This window comes from Trachypithecus francoisi, unplaced genomic scaffold, assembly GCF_009764315.1.
Source record: "Trachypithecus francoisi isolate TF-2019V2 unplaced genomic scaffold, Tfra_2.0 Lachesis_group10, whole genome shotgun sequence".
Classification (NCBI taxonomy): domain Eukaryota; kingdom Metazoa; phylum Chordata; class Mammalia; order Primates; family Cercopithecidae; genus Trachypithecus; species Trachypithecus francoisi.
Window position 1 is genome coordinate 35,289,677 of NW_022681455.1, and position 24,952 is coordinate 35,314,628.

General features: G+C 48.1%; 1 protein-coding gene and 1 non-coding gene across 9 annotated transcripts in view; one reads left to right on the top strand and one right to left on the bottom strand.

The window, feature by feature from the left end:
* Nucleotides 1–3,107: 3,107 nt before the first annotated feature.
* Nucleotides 3,108–24,952, top strand: part of PPARD (peroxisome proliferator activated receptor delta) — an 89,030-nt gene continuing 67,185 nt past the window's right edge. For 2 of the 8 annotated variants that reach the window (XM_033216914.1, XM_033216911.1), the window contains exons 1-3: nt 3,108–3,246; nt 7,658–7,741; nt 8,937–9,575. The gene's annotated coding sequence lies outside the window, so the exon portion shown is untranslated. The remainder of the gene's footprint in view (nt 3,247–7,657; nt 7,742–8,936; nt 9,576–24,952) is intronic. The other 6 variants (XM_033216915.1, XM_033216912.1, XM_033216909.1 and 3 more) reach the window with 4 other exon arrangements.
* On the bottom strand, nt 11,841–11,972 carry LOC117088878. The gene has a single exon (XR_004439396.1). It is a non-coding gene; the product is annotated as a small nucleolar RNA SNORA16B/SNORA16A family (small nucleolar RNA).

Genomic DNA, 24,952 nt, shown 5'->3' on the forward strand with positions numbered 1-24,952 from the left:
AAGAGGGTCCATTCAATTAGGGGGCTTAGGATTTTGTTTTTAGTTTACAGGGGAAATAAACTTGTTGGGGTAGACAGATCTTCAAAGCACGAGTGTTGGCAGGAACTTAAGCAACAAAGAGATATGGTTAAAATGTCTCTTTCTCTTTCTCCCTAGAAAGCCAGAGGAATTTGTGTTTTCTCCAGAGAGGGTGGGACAGAGGAGAGAATGGTGGGGCAGGAGGGAAAGTTAGTGATTTTGGAGGAGGCTAGAGGGTACAGGGCCGGTTAGAAAACCTCAGCTGGGGGTGTGGAAAGGACTTTTTTTTTTTTTTTTTTTTTTTTTTTTTTTTTGAGACGGAGTCTCGCTCTGTCGCCCAGGCTGGAGTACAGTGGCCGGATCTCAGCTCACTGCAAGCTCCGCCTCCCGGGCTTACGCCATTCTCTGCCTCAGCCTCCCAAGTAGCTGGGACTACAGGCGCCTGCCACCTCGCCCGGCTAGTTTTTTGTATTTTTTAGTAGAGACGGGGTTTCACGAGTTAGCCAGGATGGTCTCGATCTCCTGACCTCGTGATCCGCCCGTCTCGGCCTCCCAAAGTGCTGGGATTACAGGCTTGAGCCACCGCGCCCGGCCTTTTTTTTTTTTTTTTTTTTGAGACGGAGTCTCGCTCTGTCGCCCAGGCTGGAGTGCAGTGGCCGGATCTCAGCTCACTGAAAGCTCCGCCTCCTGGGTTCACGCCATTCTCCTGCCTCAGCCTCCCAAGTAGCTGGGACTACAGGCGCCCGCCACCTCGCCCGGCTAGTTTTTTGTATTTTTTAGTAGAGACGGGGTTTCACCGTGTTAGCCAGGATGGTCTCGATCTCCTGACCTCATGATCCGCCCGTCTTGGCCTCCCAAAGTGCTGGGATTACAGGCTTGAGCCACCGCGCCCGGCGAAAAGGAATTTTAAAAACTTCTGAGGGGTGAGTTTAAACTGTTTGCCATGTATCATGTGACCTCCCCCAGGGCCCAGAGTACCTTAATGTCTTTGTACTCGTGAATGTTTTGTGTGGGAAGGGTGCGGGCAGTCTTCAGGGAGAGCTGAGTTTCCTCTCCAGACTTTTGAACTGCGGTACAGCAACAGCCTGGCAAAAGCAGAAACCCAGAGGCAGAGATATTTAGGAGAATATAAATCCCCAGATATTTGCAAAAAATATTAAGGGAGGGGATTTGACTTTCACAGTCCATTTTTACTTCAGTCTCAAAGGGCAAGGAAGTTGACGTCTAAGTTACAAATATAATGCACAAGCATTTCAAAAAGTAGGGGGGAAAAAAGAGAAGCCAAAAGAAGGGGAAAAAAAATCACTCATCCCTGCCAGGCACGGTGGCTCATGCCTGTAATCCCAGCACTTTGGCAGGCTGAGGTGGGGGGACAACTTGAGTCCAGGAGTTCAAGACCAGCCTGGGCAACATGGCAAAACCCCATCTCTACTAAAACTACAAAAATTAGCTGGGCGTGGCCGGGCACGGTGGCTCAGGCCTGTAATCTCAACACTTAGGGAGGCCGAGGTGGGCGGATCACGAGGTCAGGAGATCGAGACCATCCTGGCTAACATGGTGAAACCCCGTCTCTACTAAAAATACAAAAAATTAGCAGGGCGTGGTGGCGGGCGCCTGTAGTCCCAGCTACTCGGGAGGCTGAGGCAGGAGAATGGCGTGAACCCGGGAGGCGGAGCTGGCAATGAGCAGTGATCGCGCCACTGCACTCCAGCCTGGGCGACAGAGCTAGACTCTGTCTCAAAAAAAAATTAATTAATTAATTAATTAAAAAAAAAGTAGCTGGGCGGCGTGTGGCACATGCCTGTAATCCAAGCTACTTGGGAGGTTGAGGCAGGAGAATCGCTTGAACCCGGGAGGCAGAGGTTGCAGTGAGCTGAGATTGCGCAACTGCACTCCAGCTGGGGGGGGGCAGAGTGAAACTGCGTCTCAAAAAAATAAAAAATAAAAAAAATAAATCGCTCATCCAGATAGCTAGGGTGTGGCCTAAGGAGCTTGTAGCCTACGGAAGGTGTGGCCGAAGGAGAGGCAAGGGGTAATCTTTAATGACGATGGAGAGGAGCCGTTGGTCATGTACGTGAGAGTCAAGTTTTGTTCATTGCCAGATGAAAGCCAACTTCTTCCACCAGATTGCCTCCCAGCTGCTAGGTAGCTGGTACATCTTAAGCGGTAGGTTGGGTTAATAGGTCCCTTCCAGGTCTTCAAGACCTGGATTAAGAAGTAAGAACGGAATTTTCTACAATAGGGAGGATGTTCCCTATTTTAGGTGAATAAGCGTATTACATAAGCACATGGGAAGAAAGGTTAAGAACTCTAAGACCGTAAATTTCCAGTTGTAGAAGCCTCTTGAAGGCTGAAAGCCCTTTTTTTTTTTTTTTTTTTTTTTTTTTTTTTGTGAGACGGAGTCTCGCTCTGTCGCCCAGGCGGGAGTGCAGTGGCCAGATCTCAGCTCACTGCAAGCTCCGCCTCCCGGGTTTACGCCATTCTTCTGCCTCAGCCTCCCAAGTAGCTGGGACTACAGGCGCCCGCCACCTCGCCCGGCTAGTTTTTTGTATTTTTTTAGTAGAGACAGGGTTTCACCGTGTTAGCCAGGAGGATGGTCTCGATCTCCTGACCTAGTGATCCGCCCGTCTCGGCCTCCCAAAGTGCTGGGATTACAGGCTTGAGCCACCGCACCCGGCCTGAAAGCCCTTTTTTGAAAATTACAGGCGGTATGATCTCCTCCAGTGGACCTAGCACTGGGTTAAGAGTCTCTCCAACTGCAAGTCACGTACCTTTTCTAGGACTAAGTTTCTTCACTGGAAGATGAGGAGGTTGCACTAATGACCTCGAAATTCCCTTCCAGCTTTAAATTCCCTCTTGTGACACTTGCTGGACTTGTTCTACTGGCCCAGGCGCTCCCCTGCTCCTCCCTGAGCTGCTATGTCCGCATCCCGCACCAGAGGGCGCCACAGCCGGGCCCTGGGCAGCGTGCGGTGGGCGGAGAGGCAGAATCAGGGGCGTCTCCAGAAGGCGTGGTGATTGGTTGCCGTCAGGCGGAAGGGGGCGTGGGGAGGGAAGGGCCGAGAAGCGCGGTGACGTCGCGCTGGTGGGGGCGGGGCCGGGCCGTGGAGCGTGTGACGCTGCGGCCGCAGCGGACCTGGGGATTAATGGGAAAAGTTTTGGCAGGAGCTGGAGAATTCTGCGGAGCCTGCGGGACTGCGGCGGTGGCGCCGTAGGCAGCCGGGACCGGTCAGTCTGAGACGAGAGAAGCGGGCAGGCAAGTGGCGGAGGGAAGCGGCGGGCCTGGGCCGTGGCGGCCAGCGGGACTGGGGCGCAAGGCCCGGCGGCGGGGAGCGGGGTGCGGGGAGCTGCTAGGGTCCGCGGACAGCGTCGCGGCTTCTTCCTGATGCTCCGGCCCGCTCCTGTCAGCCGCCGTGCGTTGCGGTGTAGGCGCCCCGCCGCCCCTGCGCCCCCCGCCCTTGGACCCGCATAGCTGCTTGAGTGAGTCCGAAACACGGGCCTCCTTCCACTCGACTCTGTGCCCCTTCTTGCGCCTCGTGGCTCCGTCTCCTCCCACTTAGGAGAACCTTGTCTCAGGCCCGGGGGCCTCTCCCACTCCCTTCCCCTGCCTCTGACCTCTTCCTTCACCCCTTTCTGGTGTCCCCGAATCCATTGCCGTATCTACTTAGGATCTTTTCGGGGATCTTTTCCTCTGTCCCCCTCATTATCCTTGTCTCCTACCTTCATCCTCCCATCCTTGTCTCGCAGGCTTTACTCTCTTTCCCCATTCCTGTCCCCTTATCTGTGGCCTGATCCCTCCCAGTACTATGGGTCCTCATCCTCTTCCCCAGGGTGTTCCTAGGCTTTTTCCAGCTCCGGGCTTGCAGTGCCTGTCTCTCTAAGACTTTCACCTTGGCTCCCTAACAGGCCCTGTTTTTGCTCCTCTTTCCAATTTCCTTCGTTATCAGTTCCGTCCCCTACATTCCCACCTCCTTTTCTCTCCCTGTTCCTTTCCCTTGCTTCAGGGAGAAGCCTTAGCTCCACACTCTACTTTAACTTGACCTGCAGTTGACAGAACCATGGGGTGGGGTGGAGGTGTTCAGACCTTGATCGAATTAAGAAGCTGGTTGACTAAAGGAAATAACAGATTGTGTGGGAGAATTTACTTGGGTGTTGCATCAGAGATGATGTCCAATTTGTAGGCCATTCTTCTCATCTCAGCTTTAATACTTCCCCTTTATAGGGCTGTTGACTTCCAGGAACCCTTGGGGAGAGACGGCGCTGAGCTGGATGTGTGCCGCAGTAGCCAGAGGCTTTGTCCAATTCTTTTCCCTTTCCAGGAACCAGGGTTTTGTGTCTTTCCACTCTGGGTATATGGAATACACTTGTACCATGATACCCCAGCCTTTCTGTGCCCTCACTCCCACCCTCCACCCTGTGCTCCATCCCAAAGGGCTAAGAGAATTCTCCAGAAGCTGTGCCCCAGAAAATCCTTGTGGTCTTCAACCTTTTTTCTGTGTACTGGCTCCAGAACTTTCTTTTTTCCTGTTCGAGTTTTGAAATAGATTGCTGGCCTGATAGCCCTGGGGCTGGCGGGCATCTGTCCCTTTTATTATTGGTGGCTTGAAACAGCTGCTGATTTTCTCTCATATCTTTTTGACAATCTTTGGCCAACTGAATGTGCCTCTGATGTTGGTCACTGAGCATGTTCTCTTGGAGTCTCTTCTCTCTCTTTTTCCTTTGTTCTTTTCTGAATCTAGGGAATCCAAATTCTCCCTCTTTTTCCCTGGGAGCTTAATTTCCTCTGTATCCAAGAGGAAGGGCAACCCCAAAGTTCTGTTCCCTTTGCGCAGGCATAGTATGAGGTATCAGATTGATAACTACCTGGGCGGGTTGTGGGGCTGCAGTAGTTAGACCTTGTCAGGAACTTGAGCAGACATGTCGGCTTCCAGTCACATAGATTGTCTTTTCTGGGGCTTGAGAGTCCATCACTTGACATGTGTGTCTGGATGTTGAACCTTACCAAACAGAAAATTCTCTTCATATCCTTCAGTTTGAGCTCCTTTATTTGGCATTGGTTCTCTAAAGAAATATTCAAGAAATAACATATCCTTTGTTTCTACCCAGTCTGATCTTGGAGGATTCTGAAAGCATGACCCACTCTCATGTTTAGAGATGAAGGCTCATTGTTTCACCTGGCCCCGGGTTTCTAGGGCTCCTCTTTTGATGATTATGCTGTCTGAGCCAGATTGGACACAGGAGTTGGCAACCTTTGGGAGCTGTGGTGGAGAGCCAAAGGAACCAGCTTGACCAGACTTTAAAGTTTTGTAATCCTCTTGTGCACTGACTGTTTTCTATGAAAGCAATAGGATTGTGGATGGCCTGTCATTGAGCCAGTCCCCTCTCCACTGACCCCAAGACCCCCTTTGCAGCACTTGCAAGGATTTGGGCAGACTGGACCAGAGGATTTCCATGTTCCTGTGAATAGCATCTCTCCAGGGTTTTAGTGGATCATTCTAAAGAGGTAGAGGTCAAGTGTTGGACAGATTTTTAGTCTAGTCTCTGGCTCTCAAGGACTCCTCCTTACTCTTTTGAGCAGTTTGTTACTCCTGGCCATGCTTACCCCTTAGTAGTGCTCTCTGGTGTGGTGACAGGTGAGAGATTTGAGAACGGGTCAAGGCCAGTCCTTGGAGAGCAGCTTGGGCACCAGCAGCCCTAGCTGGATAGCTTCTTGCAGTTTGTCCACTCTCGTTTTCTGAGAAGGTAGTCATGATTGTCAATTACCAAATTCCTTCCCATTCAGTGATTTTTGCAGAGTCTGGGTCTGGATTTTCTTTCCTTCTTTTTTTTCTGACACAAGGTTTTGTTCTGTTGCCCAGACTGGAGTGCAGTGGTGCTATCATAGTGCATTGTAACCTCGAACTCTTGGGCTTGGGGATCTTCCTGCCTCAGCCTCCAGAGTAGCAGGGACTACGGGTGTACGCCACCATACTCAGCTAATTAAAAAACAATTTTTTGGTAAAGACAGGCTCTCACAATGTCTCAAACTCCTGGCCTCAAGCAGTCCTCCCCACTTTGGCCTCCCAGAGCACTGAGATTACACGGACTGCTCGTTCGGCTGCCTTTCTCTTTGCCTCTTCACCATGGCCTTCTTGTGTAATATACGCCTTAACCCATTCAGGAAGAATTGCTCCTCCTCAGCCTTTCAACCCCAGCCGTGGTCCCTTAGACCCCTTCCCTTAGGGCCTGGTAAGAGGATAGACAGTGTAGGGGACTGGCCTAGGAAGCCATTAGGCCTCTGCTTTGGGCCTACAGCTGTCCTGACTGTTGTGCAAGATGTCTTCAGGGCCTGCAGATTTGGGCCTACAGCTGTCCTGACTGTTGTGCAAGATGTCTTCAGGGCCTGCGGATTCTGGCACATCCTGGAGTAGTGCAGCTCTTCTCTCTCAGGAGTTGGACCTGTCACTTTTTTTTTTTTTTTTGAGACAGAGTCTCGCTCTGTCACCCAGGCTGGAGTGTAGTGGTGTGATCTCGGCTCACTGCAAGCTCTGCCTCCTGGGTTCATGCCATTCTCCTGCCTCAGCCTCCCGAGTAGCTGGGACTACAGGTGCCCACCACCACGCCTGGCTAGTTTTTTTGTATTTTTTAGTAGAGACGGGGTTTCACCATGTTAGCCAGGATGGTCTCGATCTCCTGACCTCGTGATCTGCCCACCTTGGCCTCCCAACATGCTGGGATTACAGGCGTGAGCCATGGCAACCATCCTGGACCTATCACTTTAAGGGCTTCAGCTGTATCCTGTCCCTGAGGCCCAACTCCCTGAGTGCTCCCTGCAGGCTGGGAAGCTGAACAGTGGTGCCTTCCTCCAGTGCCTCTGAAGGGCCTGGAAATTGCAGGACCCAGCTCCACTGCTCAGCATTGCCCATACTGGAAACGTTCTCTTCCTCCCTATCCAGGTCTCTGTGGGATTTGTCCATTCTGCCAGGCCCTTGCTTAGCCCTGTGCCCGATGCCATTGTCTATGCCATGTTGTCCCAGATTACCTAGTAGCTGCTTCTTGGAGATGTTTGGTGTCCCTGAGCATTTTTCTCTGCCTTTGGAGCCAGGGGGAGGAGCCGCTTGCAACAGCTGGATTCCAGGATGTCAGAGGAGCCTTTGGAACTTACCTTGAGCCTGGCAGGGAGAACATGGCCCCTTGCATCAGGTTTCAGACATATGGGTCTTCTTCCTTGGCAGAAGGCTCCTAGCCTTCATAACTCAGCAGGCTGGTGATTGGGATGTGACTCCAGTTCATTCTCCAGGAGCTTTGGTGAAGGAATCAACTGTGACTCAGGACATCTTCATTTATGAGCTGCTACCCATGGGGTGTATTGGGCACCAGCTCCTTTCTTACCTTGCCTGCTCCTTCTGCCCCGACCTGATAAAATCAGCAAAGCTAGTGTCTGCGTGCTTGGGAGCGAGCAGACTCCTTCCAGGATTGGGGAAATATTTGCTGACTCAGGCTCACAATCACATCTCAGGGTGGTGTGTAAGGGACAGACGAGGAGCCAGATTACCTTGGGAGCACTCTTTGAGTTATGGTGGGTATAATTTATTAGAGTTGCTTTTAGGGCCCCTGGCATTTCTCAGCTAAAGCTGTTGGGGTTTTTTCTATCCTGCAGTGTTGTACAGTGTTTTGGGCATGCACATGATACTCACACAGTGGCTTCTGCTCACCAACAGATGAAGACAGATGCACCAATGAGGTAATCCCATTTTCTTTACTCAGGGGTCCTGATCACCGCTGACACAGGATCCAGATTTAAGATCCTGACCTTGAAGATGAAATATTTTCACTAGGGCTTATTCCCAGATTCCAGGTTCCTGTCACAGCATCTGGTACCAGTTGCTTATGCGTAGTATAGACATTTATTAAGTAATTATTGAATGTCTGTGGTTTACGTAGTTTTTTCAGGAGCATGGAGATTCCCACCTTTGTGCCCATTAAAAGATAAACTCCACAGGGCAGGGAGTTATTTTGCTGCCTGTTGTGTCTAGGATAGTGCCTGGCACAGAGGAGATAATGAATAAATATTTGTTGAATGAATAAATGAACGGACTTTCATCTTTGCCCATGTGGGTATCTAGGGTGCCAGACTACAAAGATGATGTCCATCACTCTCTCTTATTTAGGGAGCAAATATATATATATTTTTGTTTGTTTGTTCATTTTTGAGATGAAGTCTTGCTCTTGTCCCCCAGGCTGGAGTGCGATGGCGCAATCTTGGCTCACTGCAACCTCCTTCTAGTTCAAGCGCTTCTCCTGCCTCACCCTTCCAAGTAGCTGGGATTATAGGCACCTGCCACCATGCCCAGCTAATTTTTGTATTTTTATTAGAGATGGGGTTTCACCATATTGGCCAGGCTGGTCTGGAACTCCTGACCTCAGGTGATCTGCCCACCTCAGCCTCCCAAAGTGCAGGGATTATAGGCGTAAGCCACCGCACTCGGCCTTTTTTTTTTTTGAGATGGAGTTTTGCTCTTGTTGCCCAGGCTGGAGTGCAATGGCATGATCTTGGCTCACTGCAGCCTCCGCCTCTCAGGTTCAAGCGATTCTCCTGCCTCAGCCTCCTGAGTAGCTGAGATTACTGACATGCACCACCATATCCAGCTAATTTTTGTATTTTTAGTAGAGATGGGGTTTCACCATGTTGGCCAGGCTGGTCTCAAACTCCTGATGTTAGGTGATCCACCACCTTGGCCTCCCAGAGTGCTGGGATTACAGATGGGAGCCACTGCACCCGGCTGGGAACAAATATTTTTGAGTGCCAGCTATGTGCCTGGCACTCGGGAAATGATAGTAGTAAAAACAGATCCAGTCGCTGCCTCATGGGTCTGTGGTTTGCTGGTATATATGCGAGCTGGCCGTAACACACAGAATTGTTTCTTCCATCTCTGCAGGGGTAGGAGGTTCTCACCAAGAGTCTGAACAATGCTCTGGGTTTCCCATTGCTGTTTCCATGTTCTCAGGATGCCTGGCAGGTTTTATAAACTCTCAAAGTGGAGCTCCAGGGAATACAATGTTCATTGTCCTCTTTGGAAGGCTGGATTGTGGGTCCCTGCTGGGGGCCGGGGAAACGTGGGCCTCCTGCCTGGTTTGTTTTAATCTCTGAAGTTCAGTGGTTCCAGTAGCTGTTTGTGGGCTTCACTTCCCCTTCTCTGCCTTTAACACCCTGCAGGTTTTCCTGTTGTCAGACAGGGTGGTGAGTCCCTGTGTCTCTCTGTCCGTAGGGGTCAGGTTGTTTGTAGATCTTTCAGGAAGGTCCTGGGTGGGGTGGCCCTCCTGCTTTCAAACCCATACCAAATGTTTTCCTCTGAAGGGAATGTAAGGGAAGAAGAAGCGGGGAGTTTCAGAGGCTTCTGAGGTTCCCCAAGAGGGAAGAGGTCGAAGTACCCCTTGAGCAGGGAGAGCTACTAGGTTGAACTGATTTGCTTTGTCATTTGCTTTAGCAGCAGCTAGGCCCAGTGACAGCAATTGTACATGCATTTCCAGGGGTCAGTTGTCCAGTTCATCCCTGAACCTTGAGCTCTCAGTCACAGGTAGGAGCTTTGCCTTGCCTTCCCTCCCCTCGCTTCCCCTCCCCTCCCCTCCCCTCCCCTCCCCTCCCCTCCCCTCCCCTCCTCTTCCCTCCCCTCCCCTCCCCTCCTCTTCCCTTCCCTCCCTTCCCCTCCCCTCCCCTCCCCTCTTGATGGGGTATTGCTATATCACCTAGGTCCAGGGGTGTGTCCAGTCTTTTGGCATCCCTGGGCCACATTGGAAGAATAATTATTATCTTGGGCTACACATAAAATACACTAACACTAACAATAGCTAATGAGCTAAAAATAAAAATGGCAAAAGAATCCCATGTTTTAAGAAAGTTTACGTTATTTGTGTTGGGCTGCATGCAGTCATGGGCAATGGGTTGGATAAACTTGGCCTACCTAGGCAGGCCTCTCACCACAGCCTCCCAAGTAGCTAGGACTACAGGTACACACCACCGTGCCTGACTAGTGTTTTTTTTTTTTTAATGGGTACATAGTAGTAGGTGTGTACATTTAGGAGGGTACATGAGATGGTTTGTTTTTGTTTTTTTTTTTGAGACGGAGTCTCACTCTGTCGCCCAGGCTGGAGTGCAGTGGCCAGATCTCAACTCACTGCAAGCTCCGCCTCCCGCGTTTGCGCCATTCTCCTGCCTCAGCCTCCCGAGTAGCTAGGACTACAGGCACCCCCCACCTCGCCCGGCTAGTTTTTTGTATTTTTTAGTAGAGACGGGGTTTCACCGTGTTAGCCAGGATGGTCTCGATCTCCTGACCTCGTGATCTGCCCGTCTTGGCCTCCCAAAGTGCTGGGATTACAGGCTTGAGCCACTGCGCCCAGCCCTTTTTTTTTTTTTTTTTTAATTTTTGTTTTTGAGACACAGATTTACTCTGTCACCCAGGCTAGAATGCAGTGGCCTGATTTCAGCTCATTGTGACTTTCGCCTCCTGGGTTCAAGCGATTCTTGTGCCTTAACCTCCTGAATAGCTGGAATTACTGATATATGCCACCACGCCCAGCTAATTTTTATATTATTGGTAGAGATGGGGTTTCACCATGTTGGCCAGGCTGGTCTTGAACTCCTGACCTCAGGTGAGCCACCTGCCTTGACCTCCCAAAGTGCTGGGATTACAGGCGTGAGCCACTGCGCCTGGCCCAATAGATGTTTTGATATAGGCATGCAATGTGAAATAAGCACATCCGGAAGAATGGTGTATCCATCCCCTCAAGCATTTATCTGTTGAGTTGCAAACAATCCAATTATACTCATTAAGTTATTTAAAAATGTATAGTTATTATTGACTATAGTCACCCTGCTGTGCTATCAAATAGTAGGTGTTACTCATTCTTTCTGTATTTGTTTTGTACCCATTAACCATCTGCATCTACTCCTGCAGCTCCTCACTACCTCCCAGCCTCTGGTAACATCCTTCTACTCTCTATGTCCATGAGTTCTATTGTTTTGATTTTTAGATCCCACAAATAAGTGAGAACATGTAATGTTGGTCTTTCTGTTCCTGCCTTATTTCATTTAGCATAATGACCTTCAGTTTCATCCATGTTGTTGCAGATGACTGGATCTCATCCTTTTTTATAGCTGATAGTACTCCATTGTGTATATGTACCACATACTCATTTGTTGATAGACACTTAGGTCACTTCCAAATCTTAGCTATTGTAAATAGTGCTGTAACAAACAGGAGTGCAGATCTCTTCAGTATACCAATTTCCTTTCTTCTGGGTATATACCCAGCAGTGGGATTGCTGGATCATATGGTAGCTCAATTTTTAGTTTTTTGAGGAATCTTCAAACTGTTCTCCATAGTGGTTGTACTAATTTACATTCTCACCAACAGTGTATAAGGATTCCCTTTTCTCTACATTCTCACTAGAATGTGTTATTGCCTGTCTTTTGGATATAAGCCATTTCAAATGTATTTATTTAGAGATGGCATCTGGCTCTGTCACCCAGGCCTGAGTGCGGTGGCATGATCTTGGCTCACTGCGATCTCTGCCTCCTGGGTTCAGGTAATTCTCGTGCCCCAACCACCCAAGGAGCTGGGATTTATAGGCACACGCCACCACACCCTGCTAATTGTATTTTTAGTAGAGATGGCATTTCACCATGTTGGCCAGACTGGTCTCGAACTCCTGACCTCAGGTGATCTCCCTGCCTCAGCTTCCCAAAGTGCTAGGATTACAGGCATAAGCCACTGCACCATGCCTGGCCTATTTTTTTTTTTTTTTTTTTTTTTTTTTTTTTTAGTTTTTTAATTTTACAATGGAACTGTATCTTCCCAAAATGTTGATGAGTTACAAGAAACAGAATGATGACTATCAAGGAAAATTGTCACTCTGGGCTCCTCTTTGACCACAGCAGCTATGTAGAAACCGCTGCAGCTTTTACAAGGGCCACTGATATAAGCTATTTTAACTGGGGTGAGATGACATCTCATTGTAGTTTTGTTTTGTTTTGTTTTGTTTTGTTTTGTTTTGTTTTGAGATGGAGTCTTGCTCTGTCGCCCAGGCTGAAGTATAGTGGCACCATCTTGGCTCACTGCAACCTCTGCCTCCCAAATTCAAGCAATTCTCCTGCCTCACTCAGCCTCCCAAGTAGCTGGGACTCTAGGTGCCTGCCACCACGCCCGATTAATTTTTGCATTTTTAGTAGAGACAGGGTTTTCCCATGTTGGCCAGGCTGTTCTCAAACTCCCGACCTCAGGTGATCCATCCACCTCAGCCTCCCAAAGTTCTGGGATTACAGATGTGAGCCACCGTGCCCGGCCTCATTGTAGATTTGATTTCCATTTCTCTGATGATGAGTGATACTGAGCACCTTTACATATGCCTGCTTGCCATTTGTATGTTTTTTTTTTTTTTTTGAGACGGAATCTTGCTCTTGTCGCCTAGGCTGGAGTGCAATGGCACAATCTCAGCTCACTGAAACCTCTGCCTCCCAGGTTCAAGCGATTCTCCTGCCTCAGCCTCCTGAGTAGCTCGGATTACAGGCGCCCGCCACCATGCCCAGCTAATTTTTGTGTTTTTAGTAGAGACGGGATTTTGCCATGTTGGCCAGGCTGGTCTCAAACTCCTGACCTCAAGTGATCCGCCTGCCTTGGCCTCCCAAAGTGTTGGGATCACAGGCATGAGCCACCACACCCAGCCTATATGTCTTCTTTTGAGAAATGTCTGTTAAAATCTTTTGCCCATCCTTTTATCAAATTATTAGTTTTTTTCCTATAGAGTTTGAGCTCCTTATATATTCTTGTTATTCACCCCTTGTCAAATGGGTAGTTTGCGAATATTTTTTCTCATCCTGTGGGTTGTCTCTTCACTTTGTTGATTGTTTCCTGTGCTGTGCAGAAGCTGTTTAATATGGTGTGATCCCATTTGACCATTTTTGCTTTGGTTGCCTGTGCTTGCAGGGTGTTGCTCAATAAATTTTTGCCCAGACCAGTGTCCTGGAGATTTTCTCGTATGTTTTCTTGTAGTAGTTTCATGGTTTAAAGTCTTAGATTTAAGTCTTTAATTTATTTTGATTTGGTTTTTGTATATGGCAAGAGATAGGGGTCTAGTTTCATTCTTCTCCATGTGAATATCCAGTTTTCCCAGCACCATTTATTGAAGAGACTGTCTTTTCCTCAGTGTATGTTCTTGGCACCTTTGTCAAAAGTGAGTTCACTGTAGGTGTGTGGATTTGTTTCTGGGTTCTCTATTCTGTTCCATCGGTCTATGCATCTTTTTTTTTTCTGAGATGGAGTCTCTCGCTCTGTTGCCCAGGCTGGAGTGCAATGGCACGATCGATGTTGGCTCACTGCAACCTCTGCCTCCCGGGTTCAAGCAATTCTCCTGCCTTAGCCTCCCAAGTAGCTGGAATTACAGGCATGTGTCACCACGCCTGGCTAATTTTTTGTGTTTTTAGTAGAGGTGGGGTTTCACCATGTTGGTCAGGCTGGTCTCAACCTCAGGATCACCTGACCTCAGGTGATCCGCCCACCTCAGTCTCCCAAAGTGCTGGGATTACTGGCATGAACCACCACGCCTGGCCGAAAGATGGCTTATTTTGAACTCAACTTTAGAATATTATAAAACAGTATTCTCAAACTTTTTGGCCTCAAGATCCCTTTAGATTCTTTTTTTTTTTTTTTTTTTGAGACGGAGTCTCACTCTGTCGCCCAGGCTGGAGTGCGGTGGCACAATCTCGGCTCCCTGCAAGCCCCGCCTCCCGGGTTCACGCCATTCTTCTGCCTCAGCCTCCTGAGTAGCTGGCACTACAGGTGCCCACCACCACGCCCAGCTAATTTTTTTGTATTTTTAGTAGAGACGGGGTTTCACTGGTCTCAATCTCCTGACCTTGTGATCCACCCACCTGGGCCTCCCAAAGTGCTGGGATTACAGGCGTGAGCCACCACGCCTGGCCGAAAGATGGCTTATTTTGAACTCAACTTTAGAATATTATAAAACAGTATTCTCAAACTTTTTGGCCTCAAGATCCCTTTAGATTCTTTTTTTTTTTTTTTTTTGAGACGGAGTCTCACTCTGTCGCCCAGGCTGGAGTGCGGTGGCACAATCTCGGCTCCCTGCAAGCCCCGCCTCCCGGGTTCACGCCATTCTTCTGCCTCAGCCTCCTGAGTAGCTGGCACTACAGGTGCCCACCACCACGCCCAGCTAATTTTTTTGTATTTTTAGTAGAGACGGGGTTTCACCGTGTTAGCCAGGATGGTCTCAATCTCCTGACCTTGTGATCCACCCACCTGGGCCTCCCAAAGTGCTGGGATTACAGGCGTGAGCCACCATACCCGGCCCCTTTAGATTCTTAAAAATTATTGAAGACCCCAAGGGCTTATGTTTACCATGTTTGAAGTTGTAATAGGCTGGGCGCGGGGTGGCTCACACCTGTAATCCCAGCACTTTGAGAGGTCGAGGCTGGTGGATCACTTGAGTCCAGGAGTTCAAGATCAGCCTGGGCAACATGGTGAGACCTGTCTGTACAAAAAAAAACACAGATTTGCTGGATGTGGTGGCATGTACCTGTAATCCCGGCTACTCAGGAGACTGAAGTGGAAGGATTGCTGGAGTCTGGGAGGGGGAGGTTGCAGTGAGCCAAGATTGCACTATTGCACTTAGCCTGGGCGACAGAGTGAGACCCTGTCTAAAAAAAAAAAAAAAAAAAAAAGGAAGAAATTAAAACAGGAATTTTTTAAAGTTACTAATTTTAAAAATCATTTAATATAATAATAAATGCACTACATGCAATCATAAATGACTTTTTAATGAAAATAACTATTTTTCAAAACAAAACAATTACTGAGGGGAGTGATGTTGTTTTACATTTTTGCCAGTCTTTTTTTGTGCCTGGTTTAATAAAAGACAGCTGCATTCTTACATCTGCTTCTATATTCAATCTCTTGTGGTATGTTGTTTTGTTTGAAAGACGTGATGAAAAATCTGGCCTTACACAGATACGTGATTGAGAAAGGGAGGAGTATTTTAATAGCCTTTGCAGATCATGTGGGTATTCTTCTATTCTTCTTTGATACTGTACTAAACTCAACAAATAATAGTTTCTTAAAGGTTAGTTGCAACATGGAGTTTGAAACCTTACCAACAGACTTTTCATATTTTGTGCCGTTAAAATCCATTGGTCTATCTCGCACTTTGCATGATCTTTTTCTTTGAATTGGTCATTGGAAAATATTGTTTCACTATATAGATCTTCCAGACACATTTTATTTTACAATATCAAAAAATCATATTCGTTAATATCACACTGACCTCATTTTTAAAAAGTCTTTAAGTATTGGGGGCCGGGCGCGGTGGCTCAAGCCTGTAATCCCAGCACTTTGGGAAGCCGAGACGGGTGGATCGCGAGGTCAGGAGATTGAGAACATCCTGGCTAACACGGTGAAACCCCGTCTCTACTAAAAAATACAAAAAACTAGCCGGGCGAGGTGGCGGACACCTGTAGTCCCAGCTACTCGGGAGGCTGAGGCAGGAGAATGGCGTGAACCCGGGAGGCGGAGCTTTCAGTGAGCTGAGATCCGGCCACTGCACTCCAGCCTGGGCGACAGAGTGAGACTCCGTCTCAAAAAAAAAAAAAAAAAAAGTCTTTAAGTATTGGGAAGCTGTCAGGCTCACAGTGGTCAATATGTTTTCCAAATTTGAATTTTCTCTTGAAAGCTTGATTTTTATCATTGGTAACATACTGTTAGTTCTTTTGTTTGATTTTATTTGAGATAAGATCTCCCTCAGTCACCCAGGCTGGAGTGCAGTGGTGTTGTCATAGCTCACTTGTAGCCTCCAACTTCTGGGCTCAAGCAATCCTCCTGCCTCAGCCTCCAGAGTAGCTAGAACTACAGATATGTGCTACCACGCCCAGCTCATTTTAAAATTTTTTGTAAAGATGGTGTCTTGTGATCTCGCTACATTGACCAGGCTGCTTTTGAATTCCTGGCCTCAAGTGATCCATCTGCCTCAGCCTCCCAAACTGCTGAGATTATAGGCATGAGCCACCACACCCAGCCTTTTTTTTTTTTTTTTTTTTTTTTTTGAGATAGGATCTCACTCTTGCCCAGGCTGGAGTGCAGTGGCACAATCTTGGCTCACTGTATCTGGCCTTGACTTTCAGGCTCAAGTGATCCTTTCACCTCAGCCTCCCAAGTAACTAAGACTACGTGTATGCACCATCATGGCCACCTCATTTTTTAACTTTTTCTAGAGATCAGGTCTCCCTATGTTGTCCAGGCTGGTCTCAAACTCCTGAGGTCAAGCCATTCATTCCTGCCTTGGCCTCCCAAAGTGCTGGGATTAAAGGCATGAGCCACTGTGCCCGGCCAGTTCTTTTTCTTCTCTTTTTTTTTTTGAGATGAAGTCTCACTCTGTTGTCCAGACTAGAGTGCAGTGGCGTGATCTCGGCTCACTGCAACCTCTGCCTCAGTGGTTTTGAAGCAAGGAGTGATGGTGTTAATATTACAAAAAGGTAGATTAGGAATGGAGCTAGAGTGGTTAGGTAGAGGACTGCAATAGTCGAAGTGTAAGGAAATTCTTCCTCACATTAAATCTGAGTTCCTCTGGTTGCCATTTAAGTGCATTGATTTTGATATTTCAGCCACACAGATTAAATACCCAGAGCCAGGGTGGAGTAACCCATCCCTACCCCATATCCATTTAGGGCTGTTGATGCACAGGAGAGATTAAAAGAGTTCACAAACTTTAGAAGGCAACTAAATTTAGGTTTTATTGTCAAAGCACATAAAAAGTTAAGCATAAATTATTCAAAAATAAAAAGCAAGAAAGGTGAAACTTCATTTAACACCACTAACCATGTTTCAAATACACTTCAGTTTCAGTATTATAGAAGCAAGGTATGGAGCAAGAAGGAACATGGAGGACAGATTAGAGAATGGTAGGAAGAGGGACAAACGTAGGGGAAGAGAGGAGTCAGGAGGGGCACACAGCAGAAAGAATTTGAGGGAGGAGGTCAGATTGGAGCAACTACTTGAAGCTGAGAGAAGGCTGTGTATGGAGCTAACATGTTAGCAAAGAGCCGGTGCCTTCTGTGTTTCCCTGGGGCACCGGCTTCTGGGTTTTAGCATCTGGTATCCTCACCCTTTTTTAAATACAGTCCCCAACTTATGATGGTTCATCTTTACAGTGATGTAAAAGTGATATACATTCAGCAGAAGCGCCATCCTTTAGAACTCATACAACCATTCTTTTTTTTTTTTTTGAGACGGAGTCTCACTCTCGCCCAGGGTTGCAGTGCAGTGGCGCGATCTCGGCTCACAGCAACCTCTGCCTCTTGGGTTCAAGTGATTCTCCTGCCTCAGCCTCCTGAGTAGCCGGGATTACAGACGACTGCCACCAGGCCTGGCTAATTTTTGTATTTTTAGTAGAGATAGGATTTCACCATGTTGGCCAGGCTGGTTTCTAACTCCTGACCAGGTGATCTGGCCACCTCGGCTTCCCACAGTGCTGGAATTACAGGCGTGAGCCACCATGCCCCGGCTCTCATATGACCATTCTGTTTTTTTACTTTCAGTACAGTATTCAATTACATGAGATTTTCAAAATTATAAGATAAGCTCAGTGTTAGATGATGTTGCCCATAGGCTAGTGGAAATGTTCTGGTACATTTGCAGTAGGCTAGGCTAAGCTATGGTGTTCGGTAGGGTATGTATATTATGTGCGTTTTTGACTTGTGACATTTTCGACATATGATGGGTTTGCCCTTGTCATAAGTTGAGGAACATTTGTAGCCCTTTCATTGTCTGTGAAGAGGCCTGAGTGGATTTTGTGCTGGAGATCTAGGTATGACTCAGCTCCGGTGTTGACTGGCCTTCTAACCATGGACTTGTGACTGAATGTCCTGAGCCTTCATTTTCTTCCTTGTGAGGATTAAAATGAACCTCAGGAAATGCTGGTTTGTCCCCTTTCTGTCAAGCTGGGTTCTGAGGGGGTGAGCCCAGGTAGAAGTGACTTCTGAACCAGCCCATATTTACAGGCTCAGGCATAGGGACCCCAGCCTCAGCCTGGGAGCCTCGTCTTCCATTAAACAGCTCCTGGCGTTCAGGGGAGTGCGTCGCAGCACCGCTTTTTTTCATTTAAGTCCTGTCTTCCAGCCAGGCGCAGTGAATCACTTGAGGCCAGGAGTTTGAGACCAGCCTGGCCATCGTGGGGAAACCTCATCTATACTAAAAATACAAAAATTATCTGGGCACGGTGGCGCATACCTGTAGTCCCAGCACACCAGAGTTCAAGACCAGCATGGGCAACATGGCGAAACCCCGTCTCTACAAAAAATACAAAAATTATCCAGGCGTGGTGGTACATGCCTGTAGTCCCTGCTCCTTGGGGGGCTGAGGCAGGAGAATCACTCAAGCCGAGGAGGTTGAGGCTGCAGTGAGCCATGTTCGCTCTACTCTACTCCAGCCTGGGTGACAGAGTAAGACCCTGTCTCAAAAAAAAAAAAAAGTCCTGTCTTTCTTTTTTCTTACATAATTTTTTTTTTTTTTTTTTTTTTTTGAGACAGAGTCTTGCTCTGCCGCCCAGGCTGGAGTGCAGTGGCCGGATCTCAGCTCACTGCAAGCTCCGCCTCCCAAGTTCACGCCATTCTCCTGCCTCAGCCTCCCGAGTAGCTGGGACTACAAGCGCCCGCCACCTCGCCCGGCTAATTTTTTTTGTATTTTTTAATAGAGACGGGGTTTCACCGTGTTAGCCAGGATGGTCTCGATCTCCTGACCTCGTGATCCGCCCGTCTCGGCCTCCCAAAGTGAATTTTTTTAAAAATCAGAATCACAGTGGATTCAGAGAGACTCCCCAAAAAAGTTCTTTTACTCCTGACTTCTACCCAGCCTCATCGTAACCTCAGCAGCTCTCCTGAGAACGTTACTAAGTTCTCCACAGCTAATGTCAGCCCAGCTTGGAAAGAGTTCTCTTCTAGGACGATGCTGAAGGGAGGTTCCCAAGTCGTGTGGGAAAACTGCTTCATGCTTAAGTTCACTTCCATATCATGATACTAAAAGGTATCTCACATACTAAAAGGTGTCTCACAGCTGATTTTCATTGCTTTCATTTGTGATCTGCTAGGACCACTTGATCCTTCTCACTGCTTTTGGCACACCCCTTGTCCAAGAATTGTGATCGCAGAGGCAGAGTTCCTTGCCACCAGTCCGGTGGAAGTACAAGCCAACTTTGCTCTCCAACTGGCAGTAGAAGCTGAGCAGGCCACCCTGCATTCTCTCCTCACAATCATGCTGTTCTCAAGTTTGTCAGAACCCAGAGCTCTACTCATTACCCCCTTTTCCAAATAAGCAAGCAAAGCATGCTCTTCCTTTGTTTCCCTTAATTGCCTAAAATATCTCCATGTTCATAGCTGTTGACTCGCTTTGCCTCCTAGTTCCTGTTCATCTGGTGTAGAATTTCTCAGCCCTAACACTGTAAACGTGTTGGGCTGGATAATCATCTCTTGTATGGGCAATTTGTGCATTGTAGGATGTTGAGCAGCATCCCTGGCTTCTACACACTAAGTGCCAGTGACACTCTTCTCCCCTCCCTAGCTGTAAAACCCAAATGTCTGCAGACATTGCCAAATGTCCCCTAGGGGGCAACCCTGGTTGACAGTCACTGCTCTATCATTTCTTCACTAAATACTGCTGGTCAGCTGGGTCCACTGGCTAACCTCACACCAATAAACCTGGTAATAGAAGCATATTGTTCTTACATTAGAAGTTTACCCTCTTCATTCATCTCACTGGGCCCTTGAGGGCTTTGGGGAGGAGTGATGGGAAATGGTTCACAATTAACAGCATATTCCAGCTAAGTAAGAAAGCAATGATGTCTGCACAACATAGGAGAGTGTCCACAATGTGCAGCTCTTTCCTGGAGCAGTTATGTTTCTCAGGGTGTGCTTCTCCAAGTCACTTCATGTCTGGTTAGAAGCCATCTTCCTGTAGCATCCAGAGGTGCCATGTAGCATCCAGAGGTGCCATGCGTCCATATGTGCATCCAGGGTTGGTCAGTGTGCAGATTGCCATTGACCTACCCATTCCTAGAGTTTGACCTGGTGGTCATGGCGCTCTGACCATATCAGTTTTCCTCTCCAAGCCCAGATGGGTTCTCAGAACCCTCCACCCCAAGCTGCACTCATGAGATGCGGCACTTATCTGCCATCCTGATCTAGAGCTTGTTCATCTGGTCCAGACCATTTCTTGGCAGCCCCCACTCCTGTGTAAAAGCCTTTAGGAAAGTGCAGAGATCCTGATGGATTCCCCTTGACCCTCAGCATGCACATCCTGGAATGTACTGCTCAGCAGTCCGTCGGGGGCTTCAGGCTAGAGGAGAGAAAACTACCCTTCCCTTTCAAGGAGGTCCTCCGAGGTCCAGAATGCTCAGTTCCGTAAAAATAACTCTCTACCGCCTACTTTCTTTCTTTTTTTTTTTTTTTGAGTCAGAGTCTCACTCTGTCCCCCAGGCTGGAGTGCAGTGGTGTGATCTTGGCTTACTGCAACCTCCGCCTCCTGGGTTCAAGCAATTCTCCTACCTCAGCCTTCCGAGTAGCTGGAATTACAGGCATGCGCCACCTTACCCGGCTAATTTTTGTATTTTAATAGAAATGAGGTTTCACTATCTTGGCCAGGCTGGCCTCAAACTCCTGATCTCCAGTGATCCACTTGCCTCAGCCTCCTGAAGTGCTAGTATTACAGGTGTGAGCCACCATGCCTGGCCTGCTGCCTATTTAAATAGCAAACAGTTACAGTTAAAGAAAGACCCTGGCCTGGGGACGCTGCCAAGGCTCCCAATCTGACACTTCTTTCGTGTAGACCAGGGATCTGAACTGTGTTTCTTCCAAACTTTTGGAGCTTGCTTCCTTGGTGGTGAGCTAAATAGTGGCCCCCAAAATATACCCCTTTATAACTCCTGTGACCTGTGAATATTGTATGACATAATGGACTTTGCACGTGTGATTAAGTTAAGGATCTGGAGATGAGGGGATTACCCTGGATTATCTGGGTGGGCCCCTGAATACAATCCCAAGTGTCTTTATGAGTGGGGGCCAGAGAGAGAGAATGGATACAGGAGAAGGAGGCAATGTGACTACTGCAGCAAGATGCTACACTGCTGGCTTTGGAGGTGGAAGAGAAGGCCAAAAATGCAATGAACATAGCTTTGGAAGCTGGAAAAGGCAAGGAAACTGTTTTCCCCTAGAACCTCTGGAGGAAGTGCAGCCCTGCCAACACATTGATTTTAGCCCAGTGAAACTAATTTTGAATTTCTGACCTCCAGAACTGTAAGAGAATAAATGTGTTTTAAGTCGCTAAATTTGTGGTAATGTGGTAATTTGTTACAGTGCAATAGGAAACTAATATAAGGCTCATCTGCCTCCAGGTACAGGTGGTGGCCTGGCTGATCCCTGTTCTTATTTTAAGGTGTCCCTCTCATGGCACAAGGAGAGCATAGGCCCAGCCTTTTCCTGAACCAGTATTTGAAACAGCCTGCACTTTGGGGGAACCTGTTGGGGAGTTCTTGGGAGCAAGAGAGAAAGCCTCATATGGTACCCGATCCTTGCTTTGGAACTCTCCCAGCACACCTTCAGTTCTTTCAGACCAGTGAGGATGTAAGATTATTAAAATCTGATTCTAATTCCATCTTACCCTCTCCTCTTCCATTTGTTTGATAAATGTTTATTGTGTACTTCCTATGTGCTAGGCACTGGGGGTGAAGGGATAAACAAAGCAGATAAAAAATCTCCTGCCCTCGTGGTAACTGAGGTGGGAGAAGGGAGGGAGTCAGCGTTAAGTCAACAGCATGTGAGGTGGCTTCAGATGCTCTATAGAAAACTAAGCAGGAAGGAGGGTGTGGGAGTTTCACATAGAGGGCTGGGGAAGGTCTCACCACGAAGGTGACATTTAAGCGGAAGGAGGAGAGTGAACCATTGTGGGACGAATCTCGCAGGCAGAGGGAAAGCACGTTCCAAGGCCCTGCGGTGGAACACAGCTGAGGTGTTCAACGCATAGTGAGGAGGCCAGCGAGACTGGACAGAGGGAGGGAGGGAGGAGACGAGGAGATGGAGTCAGAGACGAGATTGGTGGCCCTGAAGTGCCATAACAGCTTTTACTTTGCTTGGCATTTTGCCCCTTCCTTCTCCTCTCCTCCCCCTCACACAACCTCACGAGTTTTAGGCCCGTGTTCCTCAGTTCCTTTCCATGGGATATTTATCACATCATACTTAGGGACCACCAGCAGGCAAACATAGTCACTTAAAAATATTAGAAGACGGGGAGAAAGCAGCCTCCTCTTTCTGAGTGATGAAAGCAGTTCCATGTCAGTGTTGGCATGGCACTATGTATCTAGCAGTGCAGGCTGACCATTCCCCGTGCAGTTCTGGGGGCATTTCTGAGAGGTTCCCCTCCATGGCCTTCAGCCCAGGAGGAAGTCCAGACCCCCCGGCCAGCTGTTTCTTTCCATTTCACCCCTGTTGGTCTCCCCAGTGCAACTCCCACAGCTGACTTTTATCCCCACCTGTGTCTAATCGCCTTTCCATGGCAGAGCCTGTAGATAACCTGGTAACGATCTGAGTAGAATATGACTTCCACATGGTGAATGCATTGTGCTAATCACTACATACATCACTTTGATTCACACAACAACCCTAAGAGGTAGGAACCATTGTACCACTTTTAGAGATTAGGATACTGAGGCTCAGACTGGTTAGGAAAATTGTCTGAAGTTGCACAGCTAATGAATGGCAGAGCTGGGATTTGAAACCAAGTGATTAAAGCCTATGTCTTTGATCACTGCATAGCAGGGACTTCTAGGAAGGATGGCTGGCTGGATCTAATTGTTCCAGTTTGGAAAGTACCTGCTTGACTGGCCAAACTGCTGTTGGCTTCAGAAAATAGCAGTCTCTTGTTGATCACTGAGCAGAGGCAAAATTTTGGCAGGCCTTAGGGCCTCCTACAGAGTCTCATTCCAGGTCAGTGGACAGAGGAGGCCCTGAGAATAGTCGTGCATACTGGCTCCCTGGATCTGCTCCAAGATAGTAAGCAGCCCCTAGAACCACAAGAGACTGACCAGCCAAGCTGTGGGCCCGGCCTGTAGGGTGGAAGGAACTCTTAAGAGGAAAAAAACAATCTCTGCTGTGATTAATCAGCGGCTTCAGTCTGGTGAAGTGAAAAGAGAAACAGAAGTTGGCCCAGATGTGCACATAGGGAGAGAAATAAGGGAGGGAAATTGCCTTTATTCAGGTTCTCCCTTAGGCAGTCGTTACCCCACGGATGAGCTCACCTTCCTTTTACACCATCCTGCAAGAGGTGGGTATGGGTAGTCCCATTTTACAGACAAGGTGTAGGATCAGAGAGGTTAAACAACTCGCCCAAGTCAAACAGCTAACAAGTGGTGGAACTGGAATTTGAGCCCTGTTCTTCTCAGTTCAGTAGCTCTGCTGTTCTTGCTGATGTCACCTCAGCCTCGGTAGTTATGCAAGTGTTGCATCCACAGGCTTGTGAGCAGAGGCTGAAAGGGAGCCAGGGCTCTTGGTACTTACCCTCCCAACATGGGCCCTGCCTAAGCTAGCAGGACTCACTATACCCAAACCAGCAGTGGCATTATATTTTTCTCCTTTCTTGCACCTTGCCATCCTTGATTTATTTTTAGAGAGCCTTTTCTATTTCTGTTCTCATTTCTTGGCTTGGATGCAAGGGCTGGGGTGCAGGGATGGCATTGGAAATCAGAAGAGGCAGGCATAGATGGCATCTCACTGGTGGCCTTGGCTGGTCTCTGGGAACTGTGCCCATCTGCCTGCCCTGCTGGCTCCTCCTCAGGCCAGCTGTAGGCCCCAGGGATCATAGAGCTCGGGTAGCTAGAGGCTGGGAGGGCAGCTGAGACAGAAACAGCCACACTTCTCATTTCTTTGGCTTCTCAGAGGGGAATGAGCTTCCTCCTGGAACAGAGCAGGAAGTAGCTCACTGCCTGTTTCTCAGGGTTAGGTTACGAACTTCTAGGGAATATGGGGTAGTGCTTAAGAGCCAGACTCTGTGGGGCATGGGGGTGATAACTGTAGACCCTCCACCCCTGGGGATTCAATGAGCTCATACATGTAAAGGCACAGAGGAGGCACTCATTGAATGATGATTGTTTCATTAGTGTCATTAGACCCTCAGCACCCAGCACCATAGGTGGATGCCAGTCATTATTGGTTGGACCAAACAACTTCAAGGCAGCTGGGCATGGTGGCTCACACCAGCAGTACCAGCACTTTGGAAGGCCAAGGTGGCAGGGTCACCTGAGGTCAGGCATTTGAGATCAGCCTGGGCAGCATAGTGAGACCCAGTATGTATTTATTTAAAATTTTAAAATAATATTTAAAAAAAGAAAAAGAACTTCAGTGTTACTTTTATCTTCCTCTTCATCGAACATTGGCTTGAGTAGGTATTAACTTGAGTCCAGTGATTGTCTGTGGAGCCCCCCAGGGTACTTCCCAGTGACAGCAGCCTAGCGTGTGCTCCTGCCAGCCTCTGCCTAGGCCCTGGAAAAGGCAGGGAGGTGCAGTAAGGAATCTTCTGGTCTGAGGATGCCTGTAACCCCCAAACCTTATGTTTACTTTTACACCTTGCTGAGGCTCTGGCTTTTGGGTATGAGCTCTGGAGTGGTACGGGTCTGTGTCCCATGGCAGCAGGTGGTTCTGGGTTTTGGGCATGAGGTGATGGAGGAAGGGCTTGCCACTTGCAAGCTGTTTATCTAACTAGTGACAAACAGTGGATGACACCGTTAGAAAACTGTATTTGGGAGGTTTGAAATTAATCAGATGCCACCAATGGCTAGGATTGTAGGAACTGGGGAACTGACTTTTTTTAAAATGTGGGACTGGCACTTAGGCGTAAGTTTTCATGCATGTGGT